The following is a 21,559-nucleotide window of genomic DNA, read 5'->3' as shown; positions in this document are numbered from 1 at the left end:
AAAGTAGAAGCTAACACACTCCATTTTTATTCAGAATCGTTTTTAGTATACATTAATTTATCACTGAATTCATATTAAATGCATTAATTACAGTGGCCTGCGTAATGACGATGTATTAATACTATATAGCAAAGTGACTTTGCTGTGTTTTATAATTGTGTATTTTTTTTAATTTAATCATATACAAATATCGATGTTACTTTTCTATTTTTATTTAATATTATGTTTCTAATCATTTTTGTAGTAAAGTTTTTAATTTAAAGTAAATCTTATAACAAATTTTAAACATAGACAAAAATTAAAAAATTAAATTCTACATATTATTATGTAATTACATAAATGTATTTAATATTAAACAATACTATAATTTTATATTTAATATGGTTTTAATTTAAATAATAATATTAGATTCTGATCGGAGCGATAATTGTATATAATTTATAACAAAATATATTTTGAAATATATTTACACGTGTTTATAAAATAATATTAGAACAAAATAAATAAAATACTAATCTCACTTTCATCGCACTTGAATAGGAAATTTTGCTTTTTTCACGTATTTATATCCTTTATACGTTTTAGCGCTAATAAATAGCTTATCCTTATTCATAAAATGTAAATACCATATCTTGTTTCTAAAATCCTAAAATATAATAACCATTCGAAATGTAGTCAAATTAAATTGTATTTTTACTAAACATATAAATTATATATATATATAAGTGTTCGTATTATAAAATCAGTTAATATTATATACAACGCAGCCAGTGGCACAACAACAAGGAAAATTTTTGGGAGGGGTTACAACATTATTACAATATATATACAATATACATAAGAAAAGTACATAGGTTATTATACTAGACCTCGGAGAAATTTCGGGACGGGTTACAACCGCTTAACTCCCCTTGGTTGCACTACTGAACGCAGCCATGTCTAGAAATGCATCTTTAAAACACTAGATAGATATCATACCCGCATGATTCCACTACTGTAAACATAAAGCAAATTCGCGTATCATAATTATACAATAATAGTAACAACAATGATAGTACAACACGTTATTGTTGGATATTATACAATAACAACACATCTTTATCGCGGACTTCATCGTATAAATGCGCGAACGTACAACGAAATAATTTATACATAGTATGACGTTCCCAGACGTCAGTCGCTTGCAAAAATAAGCCACTCAATTATAGGTCACGACGACGTGTGAAATTTGGATGCATAGTGGTGGCATAGAAAGACTTAGTGCCACTTACCAAAATCCTTCTTAAATATAGGTTACCTCACCTTATTTGATTTCCAAATTCAAAGTTATTGTTCCGTCTTATATTTTGTTGTTATTATGAGAGGCTAAATCCCTCATAACAGATAATTTAGGATTTTCGAGTCTATGGAAAATATTAATAAGACTACGAAATTGATACGATTTGCTATTTAATCCGATTGATTACATCGGACTGCGCGAGAGCTTATCGCTGTTGTTACAACGGTTCAGATAGAAGTATATAAACAATTGTAACTGCGCGGTTGATTTCAATAATATATGTGTACATAAACACACACGTATTGTATATCTTGATGGTAGTGGAAACCTGAGACCACCTAACCAACCGTGACACTGCGCAAACGCTTGAAAACGATGGATATAGCACCATTACCACCATTCACCCACCCCATCTCATAGATGTGGACGAGGTTTAATGATATGGTATATGAAAGTATCTTAAGTATCACCAAGTCTTTTCGCCAGTGAAAAACAACGAAAAAAAAAGTTAAAGTAGGCAACTACTCTGTACAGTAAGTATCGACTGTCAAGTGTACTTCGTCATTGAGTAAGTCACTTGTTATGTGTGTGTTCAATTTAAATTCAATGATAAATCATACGTAAAACGATTCAAAGCAAAGACGGTTTGTCAGCTTATATTTCAAAGTATATTTAACGATATTGCTATTAAAGCAATTTATTTTACTATTAGAAGAATGATAAAATTTTTCTCAAAAAAATTGAATTTATTATATTATTAATAATTAATTATTAAACATCATTATATACGAAAAGTTTCAAGTCACCAAGAATAATATTTCTGAACAAAATATTAAATAATTAAAATAATTATGTTTCGTTTAAATATCCAATTTGGTCGAAACCCGAATATTTTTCAAAATCAAACCATGATGTATATAAAATGATGATATAAACATTTGGTGACGATTATTATTTTAAGTATCTACGGTCATTCGTTTTTGAATCGCAAGAAAATAAGAAAAATAAGTAATATTATAATAGTTAAAATTAAACAGTTTAGTATATACGTAAAAAATATGTAAATCTGAAAATTCAACAAACGTCGATGGTAATTATTATTGCTAAAATAATTTTTACACCGCGAGTAAAACGTAATACGCATCTACATTATTACAACGTCAACCCCTCCTATATATTATGCATTATATTACCTACCAATTGATATACCGTGTATATAATAATATCAAATCGCATAACCATTACGGTGCGCAGCGGTCGGCACAATAACATTATTATTATTATTATTATTATTATTATTATTATTATTAATATTATCATTATATAGACGGTACGGAAATATGCTGAAGACACGCGGCACCGGTGTAATCGAATTAATTACGCCATTCGGCGACGACGAGCGCTCTGGAAAATACAGGGTGAGCGAGCGGTGCGAGTGAGGGGTTGCATTCGCCGACCGCGACGTTGTGAATATTTCAACACGGTCGTCCGCCCGCTTTTTATGGCGCGATTCGCGTACGCGACCGAAGCTCGACCCTCACGCCGACACCGCGCTCCGCACCCGGTACGCGACCTGCGAGCCGCCACCACCACCGCCGCCGCCGCCGGCTCGCCCGCACGCGTCCTCCTGACCGACCCGTCCGCACAACCGTCGCCCGCACACCGTCCACCGACCAGCCGAGACGGATGCGCGGCGAAAACGTGTAAATTATTCACTCGCACAAACCGGCCCGAGTAGGCTTTCCGTAAATCGTTTTGCCCGTACAATGGCAATAGTAATAAAAATAACATTATTATCGGCCCCGAAAATCGTGCGCCCACTGCACCCCCCCCCCGGGTCGGCCGGCGGCGCCGCCACCGCCTCCGTCGGCTCCTCGACCGGCAAAGGCCGCGACGGCGGCGGTGGATGGCGCATCGTTACCGCGACGGCCGTCGAAAACCACGCGAATTCCCGGTCCGACGTCAATTTAAATATTAGACGGCCTCGACATGCCGTTCGTTATCCTCGGCGGCGATATTATTATTGTTGTCCGTCCGATTAATTTCACCGACCGCGCCGGAAAACACATTGTGTTTATGTGTGATAATATCGTGTACCTGTGCCTGCGTTGTTATAGTGACCGCGGAAACAGTAAAGTATACGAAAATCTTGTCCGCTGTTGTAGCTCAACCCCGTCCTCGGAATATCGTACATTCCTACACGACTTTTATAATACACTCTTTAATTTCTGAGCCTTTTTTTTTTTTGTCTCAGGCTTACCCGTGTTGTTTCGAAACAGGAAAACGCTTCAAACTCACACTTGGAATGTCGTTTCTGCTAGTATAGAATCGAATATAGTTTAATTACTGGTACATCGCGGAGTCAAAAGTAGAAACGGGTTCAATATTTTTGATAATAATCGAAAATTATAATTTTGTTGTTGTTGTGAGAATAAATTTAATAACTGTAAAGATTTGGTTTTTTTTCACTGTCAGGGTATTGAGTATATTTTTAACGTGTCGCCACGGTGTATATATACTTGCACTTCGTAATCCATGATGCAGGAATTATGACCAACGTCTATTAAAACTTATAGTAATGGTGAAAAAGATTATATTTTAGAACTATTTCGTACTATTTTAAAATCTATATTACGTTTACATTTTAGCTTATGATAAAAATTTAAAGATATTTTGTTCATATTTCATAACCATAAATATATAGTTAAATAAATTTTATTCGCTTGAAAATCTATACTGAAATTTAGCTCACGTAATGTTAGGTTAGCTATCAAACATGGGTTTTAGAAATATTAAATGAAACTTATGGTGTCAAGGAGCTTATACCTGAAAATGTTGCGAAATGTATTTATTAGTAAAAATAAAAATCAGTTGACTACGCAATAATAGTTGGACAATAACAATGGTCATATAAAATAATAATAATTAAAGTATATAAAAGAACGTTTATAACCTTTGCTTTTATTTTTCTAAATCTTAAAAATAACAAACAACAATGGGGAATTGAAATTTATCAAATATTAACATTAAAATTGTTTAGATACTTATAATATAATTTACAAAATATTTTGGATTCTTCTGAGCTATGCATGACATTTGAAATGTTCACCTTTCAAATTATTCATTTTGTTTTACCTTGCTATAGTGTTTACTTTTAACTTTATTGATATATAAATATTTTTATAAGTGTTAAAAATTGTATATAAAATTTGTTTTAAGATATTATAACAGCAAATAAAAATATCTAAAATACAGAGACATTTTTTTAATAAACGTTTAAAGTTTTCGTAGGAAAATTTTTTTTAAATTTTGAATTTTATACCCTAAGACTTGAAAACATACTACAATGTTTCTCTTAAATTTTCTTGCAATTATAGTTAAAATTATAATTTAAAAATAAGAAAAAACAGACATTTTTTTGTGTCATTCATACCATTGAACGATAAAAATTGTATGTATTTAACATTTAAATAAAAATAATCCAATATTTGTATTAAACCTAAATAGTATCTATATTGCCTTTCGTTTGACTCGATTTTGTGCTTTTGAAACCTAGTTACAATAAAAATTATAAGACATTTCCGGTGAATTTATGAACTAGTGAAAAATGTTCAGTCGGCCGATTAAAACGTTGGAAAAATTGAGCCGAAAAACTAATTTTATTCAATGAAACTTTATACATGAAGTCATATATTTTGTAGTCATCACTTGGTATTTTAATGATAAATTTGAATGTAAATCTCAATTAAATTAAATTTTCCTCGAGCTTCTTTGAAAATTATTGCTAGTGTTTTTGCTGGTGAATCAGAAGACTCGGAAATCGGAGAACATTTTTTTTTTTTTTTTATAGTGATATAATTGTTACTCTGTGCAATTAAAGTTAACATAGCATTTTTCTGTTATTATATTTTACACACTTAAATGAATACAATTGTATAAAGTTCGAGTCTAAAACAGAAATAAAAGTTATAAAAACCCCATGATTTTATATCAATAATACAGAAAATATTTTTTTTATTTTTTGGTCTTCGATTGGTGGAATAGCTTGTTAAATCTGTCAAATAAAGTTTAATGGGCGCTAATGTCGGCGGTACGTTTTATTATCTCCTAAGACTGGATTCACAGGTGCCTCTTCCCTGCTACTATTTTTTTTATACTTATTCCAACCACTGTCGGTGAAAAACAACGTATTACTTTATACGACGCATAATAACTATGTTCTTGCGGAACAATGGTTGCTATTTTTTAATTACTATGTTCTATTGTAATGTGAAATCAAAAAAAAAAAAAAAAAAATAGTAGGTACAATTCTTACGTATTACCCCAAAATAACACAACAAAAGAAAACCTGGATTCCATAGAAAAGAGTGTCCGACTGTATGAATATGAGAACGCAGGCATAAGAGTAGAACAAAAACTAATGGACTAATATACCACGAACATATTAGATATATAATAGCATTATGTAGTAACCCTTATACGATGTATACCTATGGGTGCATCATCGTGTCAAAGGATACAATTTATTTTATGTACGAGTATAATATGAATAAACAAGACGCAGTTTTAACGTTTAAAAATAATTTTTGAAAATGTGAATATTGTATAAGTTAATATTATTATCTTGAATACAATGAGTGTGTGATAATGATAAGAATACATTTTAAATATGATAAATAATAATAATAATATACACCAAGATTGCTAATCAAATATCGTTCAAAAATATTAAATCATTTTATTTTCCGTACAATGAATGCATTCGCTTACATGTAAAAACTTAAGATTTTGAACAGGATAATAAAAGTATAATTGGTTTTACAATGAGCTTTTTATAAATTGTTTTTTATATAACGATTGGTAATATTTTGAATTACGTTAATCCATCAAGTATAATTTCTCATCGTTTATATTGGAAGCAAACATAGCAAACAAGATTATACACATGAATAAACATAGTTTTATTATTAAAATACTATAATATATTACTCTCAAAATGCGTCTTTTTAGTAATAAAAAAATATAATGATTATAATATGTAAAGCTTAATATTTTTTTTCCTATATCCTAAAAATAATTTGTTATACAGTATAATATATTATATCACTTCAAAATTATAATAGCCCTATAGAAGCAATATAATTAAATAATTTGGATTTATAAGGGTTTATAGGGGTTCTCGTTTCAAATAATATACGACGAAAAGTTATTGACTACAACTGTGGCTGGTATTAATGTTTGCATATAAATAACTATGTTACTGAAACCTTGAACCTGGTCAAACTGTCCAAGAAGTGTGTACTTTATAATAGTCTAATTTAATTAAAGATACGAACATCTCTTCTCCAAAAGGTGGTTTTCTTTTATATTTTCTAGTTACAGTGGACTCAGATGTTTGAGTTTTTCTTCACATAACTTGTAAGTTTAATTTATATTTTTAAATTGTTTCACTCACAATATAAATTTAGTTCCAAAATAAAATAAATATAAATTAATGAACGAACTATATTATTTGACAATATTGTAAACTGAGTACTTGTTTGTGAAGTTTTAGATATCCAATTAAATATAATCCAACATTTATTTTACATTTTATTTATTTAAAAACGGTATAAAAGTCATAATTCTCATTTTATACTACATATAAATTATATTTATTACCTAGTATTACCAGTACTCCTAAAATTATATTACCCGTATTGAAATTTCCATTGAATGGTGGAAAAATGTTCAGTTGCAATTTACATAGAATATGTAGCGACGCTAATTTATAGTCATAAATTACTCAATGCTTGTAGTGCATAATTATATTTAAACACACTGCCGGCAAAATGTCCACACCTATGCTATGTAAATTAAGTGTCTGAAAAGTTTGTATTTACCGACCCATAAGCTATAAGGTTTGTAAATTTCCATATGTAACTTACATTATAACAAGCCATTACTTATTTTCATCATCAAAATTATTGCCCATTTATGCGGATATATTTTATGCAGCATCTATAAAAATATCGTATCCCTGGGATGCAATATTTTAATACATTTCACTATTATTTATCAACAGCACGCTAAAATTATTTTCAATATACCAAACAAAATTCGGCTGTTAAAAATAAAATATAATGACGAAGTTGTTTTCAATATAAAGTTTCAAGTTTGTGTTTATACTGAACGAAGCGATATTGTTAGGTTGTCAGTTTCATAAACGTCGTCACCTAAATAATATTATAATTACTATTTAATTTAATCGAATGACGCGAGGTAAACGTTATAATAAGTAATTCGACGTGGTTCGCGTAAACATCAGACGTATTAATTCTCGTGTTTCAAAACGAACGGCCGTTCGGACAATAGAACTAGCGGGGGTCGACGTGTCTGAGTCGGGGTTAGAAATACTTAACGTAAAATAAAAAAAAAGGAATAAACAAATAAAAACAAACTTAGCTGTGCAAACACACGATGAACAAAGTCAAGGTTAAATTTCTGCCAAGGCCGTTTCGGTGGAGAGGTGAAAGAGGCTCCCGGACAAGCGGATTTTTATCAAGGATCCTATGTCGTGGCGGGGGTATATGCCGTGCCGGGTGGTACAACAACCGACGGTGTATATACAACAATGTGTAGTAGTCATAGCAACGACTGTGACCAAAACACTTTTTCCCCAGGCCGTCCGCGGGAAATAAAGAGAGAAAGATAGAGACTATAACGATGGCGATGAAGACTCAGTGTAATCACACAGAGTTGTGTTTCAGTCCGTTCGTATACTATAATAGTAGTGCAGCGAACGAAACGATACTTAACGAAAGATATATTATGCTGCGTGAATAACCTGTAACTGCGTAGCACTATAAACCTACACAACAATCTATTGTTATTTTTTTTTTTAAGTTGCACATGCGTTTGAAATAATTAACTTCTTGATAAAAAATTAGAAATTATTGACATTTTAATATGGAGAGTATAATGTAAGGTATAAACGACAAGTCCAAGATCGCGAGACACTCTTATACATTTCATAAAAAATAAATTTATATTTAATAAAATTATGTATCAATAACGTTGTAATTTGTAATCTATGTAATGCAGTTACAGTTATTTTTACACCTCTATTTTGTTTGTTAAACAGTCAAGCAGTTCAAATCAGTTTTAAAAAAATACATCTTAATGTAGCGATGTATCGATAAAAGTTTGTGTTTTGACTGATTTATACAGTTTATTTCGTCTTAAATATTGGTACAAATATGGTGTATAATCTGCAACGTGACTGTCGACGACAGATACTATGACACTCAATGTGCGTAGTGCCCTATGTATGATTATATAGATGGGACTAAATTTAAAGTAACAAATTTTCATTAAGCTTAATATAACTGTTTTGCAATTAACGATAATTGATAATATTGTTTATTAAAGAAGAAGTTTTGATTTTAACGACATAAACGCAAATGTCTCGCTGTAGAAATATTTATTATAAATATTTTAAATAGTATATGATATATTTATACTCATAACATTTACTTAATTTTTGTTTTATAATATTATATAATTTGTATTTATAAAATAATACAAAAATAATGATTAAAAGCAGCTACAATTTTACTAAAATAGATAAATTCCCGATATTATATAATATAATTTTAAATTATAAATTTAATCAATGCAATTAAAACAATATTATATTTAAATAAACTGTTAAAGTTAAATAAAATAAATTTTAAGCTCAATTAGCAATGAATTTTAGCATCTAAAATTAACATGCCTATTCAATAACTTCAATACTCTAATTATAACTTATCATATTAATAAATCTTGGTATGATTTTAAATTTGAGTTAAAATAATAATATATTAAAGGATCTTCTTAAAATAATATATTAATACCATTTAATAGCAATATTAGATATCGAGTATTTATACGAATAAATTAGTTTTTACAAATTTAAAAAATAATATTAAATTCGAGAAGTAACTAAATAATACAGTTTCACATATTTATAAGCTTTATTTATAATTAACACAAGTTTATTCACAAGAAAAAAATTGAACTTTTAACTTAATAAATCAAATGAACCACTAATTATACATTCTAAGACCTCTTATATTTGGTCTTAATTATCAGATTTATTGTCGACTTATACTCAAGATTTATTTTTTATTTACGTTAATTTTGTAATTCTATTTCACATTTCTTATCATTTATATTTTAATGAATGTCAACACTATAAATCAATTCATTATCTGAAAAATGATTTTATTTGTAATGTGATACTAAAATCATAGTTATGTAAAATATAATAATAATTTTTATAAAACTGTATAACTACCAACTATATTAGATAGTACTAAATAACTATTAAAGGTAACCAAATAAACAATATATTATAAACTTATAATTGAAACTATACTATAATTGTAACTTATATTTGAACTCAACGAAATAAATAACATGTGGAATACAACATATTTTTGAATTCAAAAGCTAAGAAATATAAAAAATGTCTTTTGAATTCAGCATACTATTATGTGAAATTAGGCTATTCAGAAACAAGCTATTCAGAAAGTTGATCTAAAAACTATTTTTAATCGTCAGTATATTATTATACATAAATGTTCTATATAATTGTATGTATACATTTTAAATAAAAATCGATAAATAATTTAATTTTAATTTAATTAATTCAAAAATTATGTACGAGATCTATTCACTAATAGATCAGTTAATCAACATTCTTTATGCGTTTTTCTATACCTACACAATTTTACGTTCGTATAGCATAGCCATATACGTAATACCATTGGTAAAATAATACTTAATAGTATATTTTATTTGTGTGGACTTCTACAATTGCCAAAATTTAAAACACTAAGCCGTTATAGAGCATATAGAACATATAGGTAACACAAAAACCATAACTGTATAAACTACAATACATCCTCCATGTGGTGCCGGATGTAAGCCACTCCTATATCATAAGTCTGTCCTGGAAAATTGCCAATAACATTGTTTGGTTACACGTCTCGAATACATATACTTACAATATCTACACACGTGCGGTTCTCGTGTGACTACATTTGGTACGATGGTATAAAACAACGTTTCAATAACGCTTTATAATATAGATTTTAGTATAATTATATCAACAACTATATTATGTTTATATAATATACATATATATTTATAAATGTTTGTATAATGTATTGTTTATAAATGAATCGTAAATTAATTCAAGGCCAACCTATAAATATACAGGTACCTAATCGAGAAATCCTTTGAATGAAAGTTTGGAATTTAGTAAACTTTCGTCGGTAGTTTAATGGAACTGGCGCGGGTAATATTATTTTAAACATGTATGTAAAAGCACTTCCGGGTCATTTAGTGAACGCACAATGATGTACATTGATAAATGGCTGTGGACTCATACACTCAATAAAATGATAATGAAAAATAAAATAAAGTGTTCACTTAATAAACATTAAATGACCCTTAACGTTTGAAATGCATAATAACGGTATGATTTATTTACTATGCCATTTAGTTTTACTTTAAAATATCAAACCACAAAATTTTCATCGAACTTTAAAAATTAATCCAAATAAACACTAAATATTAGGAAAATTGTACAGCTTAATAATTTTCGCAGTAATAATAAATTGTACATTATATACCAAAGTTCTTTATATTTATGATCATGAAATTGAGTTTTTGAAGCATTTATACTATTCTAGAATAAGTATAATTAAAATAACCTCAATGATAGTATCATTGAATAATGAATACATACAATTTTGAACTGATTTAATATAATCAAAATGATTAATCCAATACAACAAATAAATTTAAAATGCGTTAATATACGTTAAATATATCAAGGTATATAATAAATATGTAATAATATTATTATTATTTTATTTTTTCAGAAATGGAAGAATTGTCATGTTATGGATAACAGTAATAACACATTCAGTCAATTTGTTTCAACGAATGAATTCTTCGTAGTATGGCTAGTAAAAATATATTTTTTATTTTTATAAGATCTTTCTATAAATAAATTTACGATTCATTATGAAATAATTAGCTAAAGATAAATTACAAATTGATCAATTAAAAATATTTTAACCAATAGTAATAATTTCAATATTTTACTATAACAAAAACAAATTCAAACATTTCTATAAAACTGATTATCAGCATATTGTAAATATTACAAACCGGCAAATATATTTTTTACGTTTCTACAATCAATGTAACTTGTAAAAACATTTCATAGAATGCTTTGTATTGTCATTCATTAATAACTAATGATTTAATATTAATTTTATTGTTTTATATTTATAAATTAGCTTAACCTTCTTCAACGTCAAAAGAAGTGTTAAGTTAAGCAATAAAAACGTCATATTTTTTTTCATAAACAGCTAGTACCTGTAAGCTATTTACAAGTGTTTATTTTTAGGGAGGTAACTTCAGATAATAATAAAACAAAACTCATAAATTGATAAAGGCATAAATCAATGACTTTTTAAAAAAAAAAATCATAAACATGTCAGTTATTCTATTTCAAAATATTAATAATTTAAAATAATAAATGATTTTGTACAATGAAAAAAATTTTTAACAAAAATATAATTAAAACTAGAGAAAAAATAATTTTTGGAAATAATAATAGAAATTCGCTATATGTATAATTTATTATCCATTATTTGGTTAGGTTTATTATTTAATTTTCTGCATCAACTGCTAAATCCCGTTAAAAATTAAAATAATAAATACATATTACATTGTGTTGTGTACCTATTTAAGCATATTAAACTCTGTTTTTGATGTAATCGATCAATTTTCACTTGTACTTATTTATACGATAGGTCTTAACATTTATACAGAAAACCTTAAGAATTATAAAAAAAATGAGTGATTGATGTGACGTACGACATATATAACAAATGAATATTAACTATCATAGATAATATTAAATTTTAAAAACAATAAAATATTTCAGTGACAATTAAAAATATTAAAATAATAATAATTCATAAATAATTAAATAGTTATTAGTTAACCAATATGTTTTAGGTTACAAAACTACACATTTTTCAGTATGGAATGTAGATAAATTATCTAATTAGAGCTAATAAAATTACTCAAATAAATGTATTATTATTACACATTAAACGTAGAATCATCAGTTGTACTAATTAAAAATAAATCAATATGAAAAAATACATCATAAAAATATAGTATTATATGAACAAAAGCTTTTAATATTATAAATTGAATTATTTTTTCGTATATAATACATATTCCATAAAAAAAACCACCACTTTTAAATGAATTAAAGTTTGAAATCTTTAGGATAATATAGTTGAATATCTTACACAATAATTCGTATAATTCACATTATAAACAAAAACCTAAATAAACATTGATCATAATTTTATAATATTGAAAATTAGGATAATCTTTTAAAATAATACTAGCAAGATATTGGGTCTGAAAACAAATATTAACAAATTAAAACTGTTAACGTCAATACTTAGGAATTTTATTGAAATTTGAATGACATTATATTATCAACATAATATTTAATAGTCATATAAATATATAATCAGTTTAAAAATATGATACAATTTCTATGTACTCGATATTTAGTTAAATTAAGCAAAAATAATAATAACCCAACAATATAAGGTTAGAATAATATTAATTATATACCGTTGACATGGTATTATAAATATAAAGAATTTCGTAATGGTTTACATTACATTAAATTTCTTTGAATATCAAGCCCACATAATATTTACATATAAATATATATTATATACCTTATACACATATTATTTGGTTACAATTTAAAAACATATTATTATCATTCTGTATTAGGAAAAAATATTGATTTACGTTTTTATAATGATAGCTACACAAATGTTATAATACTAAAATTATTACTAACAAATAGATACCTTGAGTTCTCGACGAGTATGTTATTTTAGTTCGATTTGTGTTTATGAGGTTTTTCTTTGTATGTAGTTTAAAAAATTAACTATACAATATAGATTGATATTTAGAAATCGTATTCCAATTGTTTTTACGTACCAAATTATACTACAATCAGTTGATCAGTACTCAGATTCAATGGTATTATTATTCCCTGAAAAGCTAACGACTTGCAATACAATAAAACTGCATAGAAAATTATTAAATGCTATTATTATATGAACATGGAAATACATTTGAAGTAAAATACATTTACGAACTACCGGTAGTTTAAAATGGTATTCTATTCGTTTTACATCAGACACTTCTTGTATTAAGTATGTTACCAAGTTTGAACGTTTAAAAAAAACCTTTTTACCATTTTAAAAAGTTGTATGAAGGGGTAGATAACTGAAACTCTGCTTACAAATAAAAGTAATAATAGAAATTTTTGCTTAAAATACAGTACACAATAATTTGATTTCATATAATAAATATATACATAGTAGACTGTTAAAAAATTTAATAAGCAACATTATATTATATTATACATTATATAAAATAACTTTTTAATTCAATTTTTTTGACTACTTTATAAACATATTGATCAAACATAATACATTTTATTAAAAACGTGTACTAATACTGAAAACACAACTTGTATGAGAAAACGTCAACGATTTATTAATTCGCACGTCTAATCTTGCCCGTTAGGTACTCGCCAAGAAACAACGATGAATTAAAATCCTAAGTAGTTAAGCTTTCTACACGGCACCTGTACGAAAAATTTAGGATTGAAATAATTTGAAATTCTAACGTTAAGCGAATAATTTGTCATAATCAATGGCGTAAATAATTACTTACTACACCGGTAAAATATACAAAATCAGCTTGAGTGAATGAAATTTCTATGTCAGATTCATTACGAGTAATGTGTGCTCAATTAAGAATCAAACGTTTTGCTCGTTTTGGATCGTTAGCTGTACTTATTTAATAAGTTACGATGAGTCGACTTGATTCAAATACATGCCTACATACACACACACACACTAAAGCGTTTATCAGTTAGTATATCAAAGTAATTATATTTCTCTATGGACTAAGAAGGCGGTACACTGGTGTCTGATTGCTCATAATGTATACGTCCCATGTAAATTGCGGTACGTTAGGCAATTCTTCCTCAGAATCAGTGGCATTACTAGAAATGAGACCTTAAAACCTTCTGACTAAGATTTGACCTCACTCTCGTTCTAAAACGAAATAGTTAAACGAAATATTGTTTTTTTTTTTATTGTTTTTCCGATGTAACATATAAATAAATTTGTATTAGTAATTAATATCAAAAATTCGGTAAAATAATATTGATAGATAAATAGAATTCTGAGTTTTATTAATTATTTTTTATAATTGGCTTTGGTACATGGCTCACGATATAGTTACATACATAAAAGCACAACGTTCAATTGCTGTAAAAGTTTAACCAGTACATTCTAAACTTCGCTTAAAATCTGAAATATTTGATAGTATGTAAGGAGCAGAGGTGGGATTCCACTGAACCCAACTTAACCCAACCTATAGTAATATTCATTTTTTTTTAGTTAGTTTAATTGAATAATATTAGTACTACTATAGATAAGATTGTACATGCATACAAAATCTAAAACTAAACTTCAAAAGGAAGGGAAACGATTCACTCGTCACATCCTACTCTTATACTCCACTAGTATATAATACAGCCAGTGTGGTACTAATATTGTACACTTAAATGGTACCACACATAAATAAATAGTATACTATACACTATATACATACAGCTCATCTATGATTGTTCAAAAACAAATAAGTTCGACGTGCGTGTTTACTTAGCGGCATATCCTTTGAGTGCAGCATACAAGTCGTTTCGCATTAATTGTTATACCAGCTATTATGGTTATTGAATTTTAACTCAAACACAAAAAATTATTATTTATTTCTATCAGAATTAACGCAGTAGTATTTCTATGAAAAATAATAAATATTGTTATATTACACTATATTATCGTTCAATTGAAATTAATTTAATTTAATTTTTTTTGTTTCATAAACTGTACTTAAATATTATATTGAAACCTATAATATTTTTTAAAATGCTTTGTGCATTCGTTATTAATACATCATTAATTATCATTATTCATTATTAATTCATTATATTAATTTATAAATTTCCTGAAAGTTTAAAATACATACATTCTATCGTTTGTTTATTTTTCATAAGTGAAGAATCCGTTCCCAGCAAGATATTTTTCTATTTCGATTGAAATGTATAAGTATTATGTACACAACTGTACGAGGTCGAATTATAATTGTGTTACAAATATTCTTGTCAAACATTAAATTGCATTCTGTAAATGTGCGGCAAATCTGCCATAAGATAAAAAATAAATAAATAAATAAAGTCTATTCAAATTATTTTCTTTTGATATCATTTCTGAAACTTTCCTTTTATTTTCGTCAAACACCTCTTCTGGTATTATATCAATTGCAGATATTTTCTTAGCACAATGGATACAAAATGATATGATGCCCGTTACATCACAACTCAATACCACCATGAATGATAATTGATAACATATTATATTGTAAGAGCAATATTGTATTTACTTGAGCGCGTACAATAGAATAATCGACGTCTCCATTAGTATTATGATACAACGATAAAATAAGGTACCGCGTTTTCATAAAATACAACGAAATAATCGTGTATTATTATTTATTATTATTCAGTATTCACAAAATGGGCAGGTGGCGTGCGGATTTTATGAAATTTAAAAAAATAATTTAGTAAATAATTTTGCTAATAATAATAAAACTTATTATTTGTATATGATTAAATTCAGTTAAAACATCAAGCCCCTTGCTGTGTATTATCATTGAGTATATATAGTACTATATATACTCAATGGTATTATATTAGTGTATATATTATCCTTAATTTAAATATTAATATAGGAACAATATGCCATAATTGTTTTTAAAAGAAGTAAAGTCACTTCGTCTACAGCTACCAGAAGTTTGAGAAAACAATATTTAACTTCACATTCATTCTGTGCACGTGTTCCTCGGTATATTTTAATTTAATCAATATAATTTCGTGGAAAAGATAATATGCAAAAAAATTAATTTTACCTTTTGACCTTTTCATTATTATGTAATACACTGTACGAACATTTAGTATCTTTATTGAATATTAGTATATTAGGTACACAATAAAACTAAAAAAACTCATTTTTCTTTATAATATATACGCCGTATACGCTACTCATATAAACATCTGAAAGGGAAACTAAAGTGAAAAATATATAGTAGCACAGTATTAAATTATAAATAAATTACTATACGAAAATGATACGGTTTTTATTTAAACTTAATTTCAATTTATTTTTAATTGCAACAAAATAAGTTAATTACTACTGTATACATTTTTAATTGATTTATATAGTAAGTAATGGTAATAAGTTGATTATTATTGGAAACTAGATTTTTTCCCCATTAGTTCAAACTTTTTTCAGTGGACTTTTTATTGGCTTTTTTTTGCTTATCATTTATGGTAAAAGTATAGCTTAATGGCTTTTCTTCTTTGAAGATTGAATAATTCACAAGTCGTTATGAAAAAAAAATAATAACAATATATAACACTTAACGCGTAACAATATAATATTGTTCTGTTTCATTCGAGCAAATTTAATTGAAAATGTCAAAATATATTTCCAATATCACGTCGTAAATAATAATTAGGCAATAGATAAAATATACAATATATGTACCATTAAATAAAATAGTTTTTTTTTTAAATTTGTACAAGTTTATTCTCTAATCATTATATTATTCAAATCATATAATATAATTCGTGTCTCGTGAGATTTTGTAAAATCATCATTTTGTCGAGAATGCAAATACGACCGTAAGAGTGCACATGTGAGAAAATCGCAAGTACACGCTTATTCGTACATAATATATATATCATAATTCACAATATGTGACGACTTTTGTGACAAACTATTTCGTATTAGTATAGAGTGACTATGTGAACTGAGTATAATAATTAAATGTAGTTGTAACTTGTAGTGCTTTGCGGCAACACACGCGCCAGAGGAAAACGGTAATATTAATTAGAGAGTTCTAGAAAAAATCTTCTTTTTATAAATTAGAATTTAACGATTTAACGGCACGTGCATAATGTGTTAGAGTCGTACCATAAACTTCTGTCTATATGGCTGCAGCTGTACGTGGTAAGAAAGCTTATATTATATATTTTATGTATTTATAATTTTTACAGGCTTAGCCTTGTTTTAATAAATGGATTCAGATTCCAACAAATTAAGGTCGTTACAAAATATTAATAGTTTGTAGCGATAAAAAAGTGCGATAGAAACAATAAAAATTAAACAGATAAATCATTGGTAATAAATACGGATTATATACATACACCAAAATAGAAAATGATGATCCGCATTTATTATGTTGTGACGTGATTGAAAAATCGTTCGACACAGCCGCGGCTCGATGGCATACTCAAAAAATACATAATAAACTTATTAAATACAATATTATAATAATGGTGTGCAATAATAAGCATTTTACGTGATATACACGTACGGCGCATATGTATAATGATGCGCACTCAGCTGTCCGATCGACAATATTAGTTGACGAGATCTTATGTTGAACAAGAAATTATAATAAGAGTAGGGAAAGCAAAGCAAACACTATCGATATATATTTTTGCAGGTATCCCTATAGATATTCTTCGCGCGGCGACATGTCTAATTTGCGCGTCATTTTTTCCCCGATCCGACTAGTGCGTAATATTTATATTATCCAACACGAATCCAAGTGATCGTCCGTATAAAAGTGTGCGGACGTTTTCAGCATAAAAAAAAACAATGAAGCAGCCCATAGGGTTAGCCATAGGGTTAATATCTTTCAAAAAGCTCATAATATATTGGAGGTGCCCATGTTTATTGGCCACCGTCTGCCAACAGCGGACGTATACGACAAACTGTTACTAAATCATAAGCACAACAATTCGGGTTTTTCGTCGATAATACCACGTGAACCAACACCCTCGTCTATTTCGTATATTTTATAGAATAAAAATGCGATGTACTGCGTCGTGAAATCCAACTGTTTGTGGTTTTCCCGTACCCTTTGGTAAAATATTATGACAAACAAGGACGGGTCAAATATTTCTGTTTTGATTATATCATTTTTATTCGTCGAATTTATCACCAATATATTTCCATTTTTCCATCCAAAGTTCAATACAAGCGACGAGTACAAAATATTAGATTTAGGGTACATGTTATCTTTATGCAATACAGACAACATTTGAAGAAAATGTAGTCACCTGATAGATAGAGAAACACATTTTTGTAAACGTAACTGGATCCTTGAGCACTGTTCGTTTTCCATAAACTTTAGGTCATCACCCTCCTCAAAAAACAATATGCTATTACAAACCAAAAATAAACGTACGCATTCACACCTTCACACAAACATAGACTTTGCAAATTCACTGTGACGAAGGTGTATTATGGACCACAGCACACCGATATAATATACGTGCAATAACGACTAAAATTATAATATCGTTGCAATATGATATATGAAAATAATATTTTTGAAAACATTATAAAAAAATAAAATGTATAACATTGTGTGAAAAAAACTTTGCATTTTTTAATATTTTTCGAGATAAAATATACATATAAAATGATGTAAAATAATAATATATGTACATCATACCGTAAAAGAAGACATATACTACTCGACAAAAAAAACTATTACGCGCCATTCTAAAATGAAAAATCTTTTTATTTCTGGCACCTCCGTAAAGGAATACCAACTAAACAGTAGATAGTGATCAATCGCTGCAATAGTATTTTCGGCTCGTTACGTGGTGCATAAAATATTGTTACAACATCATTTATTTGAGATAAAAAAAAACACACACACAAACACGTATAAAAAAACCCCGTGACCATCAAATTAAAATTTAAAATACGAACTAATTGTATTATATTTTACTCGTACTTAAATCATGAATGCACGAATGTCAAAAATTATTTTAACTAAGTACAAGTATTTAATTGATTTCCTCCAGACCATTAAATTTAAATTCTTTAATTTCAGTTAGTCCACTAGTTTTTATTTTTTAAGTAATTTATATACGAAAACTTCACCATTACATAACGAAATCGTGTAATCCATCAATGAATTATTTATCTATGACTATATTATATATGCCTAGCATTGTAATTGAATGGTACTTTAAATTATTTTAACCGTGCATATTAAGGTAGTTTAAAGGGCGTTTTTAGAATACCAAAAGATTAATATAAATTATTTATTAACATTATCGGCTACACTCAACAGTTCTAACGTTTCGTCCTATTTTCACATTAAACCTTTGAAAAGAAAGGTTTGCATTATTTTACAATTATGTACTATAAGTAATACAATAATATTAGGTATTTATAATAATTCTTAAATAACACATTGTTTCAATATGTTTATATTTATAGCGTAGGTAATATAAAATACAATAAATGGTAAGCACCGTTTTTTTATATTGATGTCAAACATACAATAATACTTTTAAAAAATATATATTTTTATTTGTTTTCCTTTCATATTGGACCGAAAAGTATATACGTTTTGATAAATAATAATATTTATAAATATAATTTAATAATTAAGCTTATATTCGTAATATTTTATTGTTTTATTAATTCTAAAATATTTACAATTTATTATAAGTCCATAAATATACTAACCAAAAGTTAATTTTTCTTTACTCTTAAAGGATATTAATATTATTTATGTTAAAAAAATATCAAATTATAAATATTAAGACCAATCAATTAATACCAAAAATTCTAATCAGCTAGATATCTATTTTTTAGATTCATGACTAAATTTAAAATGTTTCTATCTATCTATAATTAAGTTTATTCCATTGTATTATGATACCTATAACGTAATTTAATCGACAATTAAACAAATTAGTAATATCAAAACATAAAAATATAAGAATACAAAAATAAATGTATGTTTAATTATTCCTAACATTGCCTAATTAAATACTTAATTAATATATAATAGAACGATGCAAATAAAATCAGTTGTCATTATCCAACCGTAAATGTAATTCAAATACGTCATGTAAATTTCGTAATTTTTTTACTTGGGTGTTGATTATTATTTAGTAACACGATCCATCGTAAAATGTTAAATTTTCAAACTAAAAATGACATTCACTTTCTATAACCTAACCTATTTACAAATTAGGTTTTAAACAGTTCAAAAAATATTAATAAGTAGGTATTATTGATTATTTATTTAACAATTAAATATAAATGTATTTTAATTGACTTTTTTACATTTGTAATAAAATAATGGGAACGTTGATTAAGTAATTATATATTTGTATCATTAATTCACAATATTAATACAAATAAAATATAACATAATAATATTGTATTAAAACAATAAATAAATAGGTAATGTAAAAATAAATCTTAAAACCAATTGATTCCAAAATATGTACACTTTCTTCACTGAACTAAGTATTAAAACATTTTTTAATCCAGTTCATAATACCAAATTTAAATTAATAAATCTTAAAATTCAATTTTTTGTAAAAATTGTTCAAACTGAAACATGTGAAATATTTATAAAATCATTTTCATAGGTAATTGAACAACGTTCAAAATTAATACTTGATGAAAACGATATTGTAAAAAATTAATGTTCACGAATAGTATGATAAACATATACGTGGTATAAGAGAAAAGTAGTTTTCATGAAAATTGTGCACACAGTTTTTTTCACCTCAGCTCAGTAATTTAATAGTACCTGTATACGCATATTAAATTGTATAGTGAAGTTCCCACAATTCTTAAATAAAAAGTTTAAAAGTTCACAATACACACATATTTACACACTTATAATACACATTGTATAAACGAGTGCATATTGAGCTGAAGGTTCTAGGGCTGTATCCAATTTATTTTGTCCAACAGACATTATAACGTCGACATACCTGATAAGTAAAATCTTATTATTTTTGAAATTTTTATGAACTCACATATTTTAATTACATCTGTATATTATTACCCACGAATCTGAAGAATGAGTATTACCATCAAACGTGTAATACAGTAACTATAATATATATTGTTTTACTTCCTATCGCTGTGTAAAAAAATCAATTTAAAAAATAATGCAATAATACTTTGATACCTATTGTGTCTTATAAAACAATTAAATATATTT

The 21,559-nt window shown here is 27.1% G+C and overlaps 1 protein-coding gene across 7 annotated transcripts in view; it reads left to right on the top strand.

Moving 5' to 3' along the window:
- The window catches only part of LOC132929743 (muscarinic acetylcholine receptor M3-like), an 84,410-nt gene that overhangs the window by 45,911 nt on the left and 16,940 nt on the right, over positions 1–21,559 (top strand). For 2 of the 7 annotated variants that reach the window (XM_060995301.1, XM_060995300.1), the window contains one exon: positions 11,194–11,224. The exons of 1 other annotated variant lie outside the window; for it this stretch is intronic. The gene's annotated coding sequence lies outside the window, so the exon portion shown is untranslated. Of the gene's footprint in view, positions 1–11,193; positions 11,281–21,559 lie in introns of all 7 variants that reach the window. 4 more of the 7 variants (XM_060995296.1, XM_060995298.1, XM_060995295.1 and 1 more) reach the window with 2 other exon arrangements.

Source organism: Rhopalosiphum padi, chromosome 4, assembly GCF_020882245.1.
Source record: "Rhopalosiphum padi isolate XX-2018 chromosome 4, ASM2088224v1, whole genome shotgun sequence".
Taxonomy (NCBI): domain Eukaryota; kingdom Metazoa; phylum Arthropoda; class Insecta; order Hemiptera; family Aphididae; genus Rhopalosiphum; species Rhopalosiphum padi.
The sequence above is the reverse complement of the archived record's forward strand: the minus strand, read 5'-3'. Positions and strand labels throughout refer to the sequence as shown.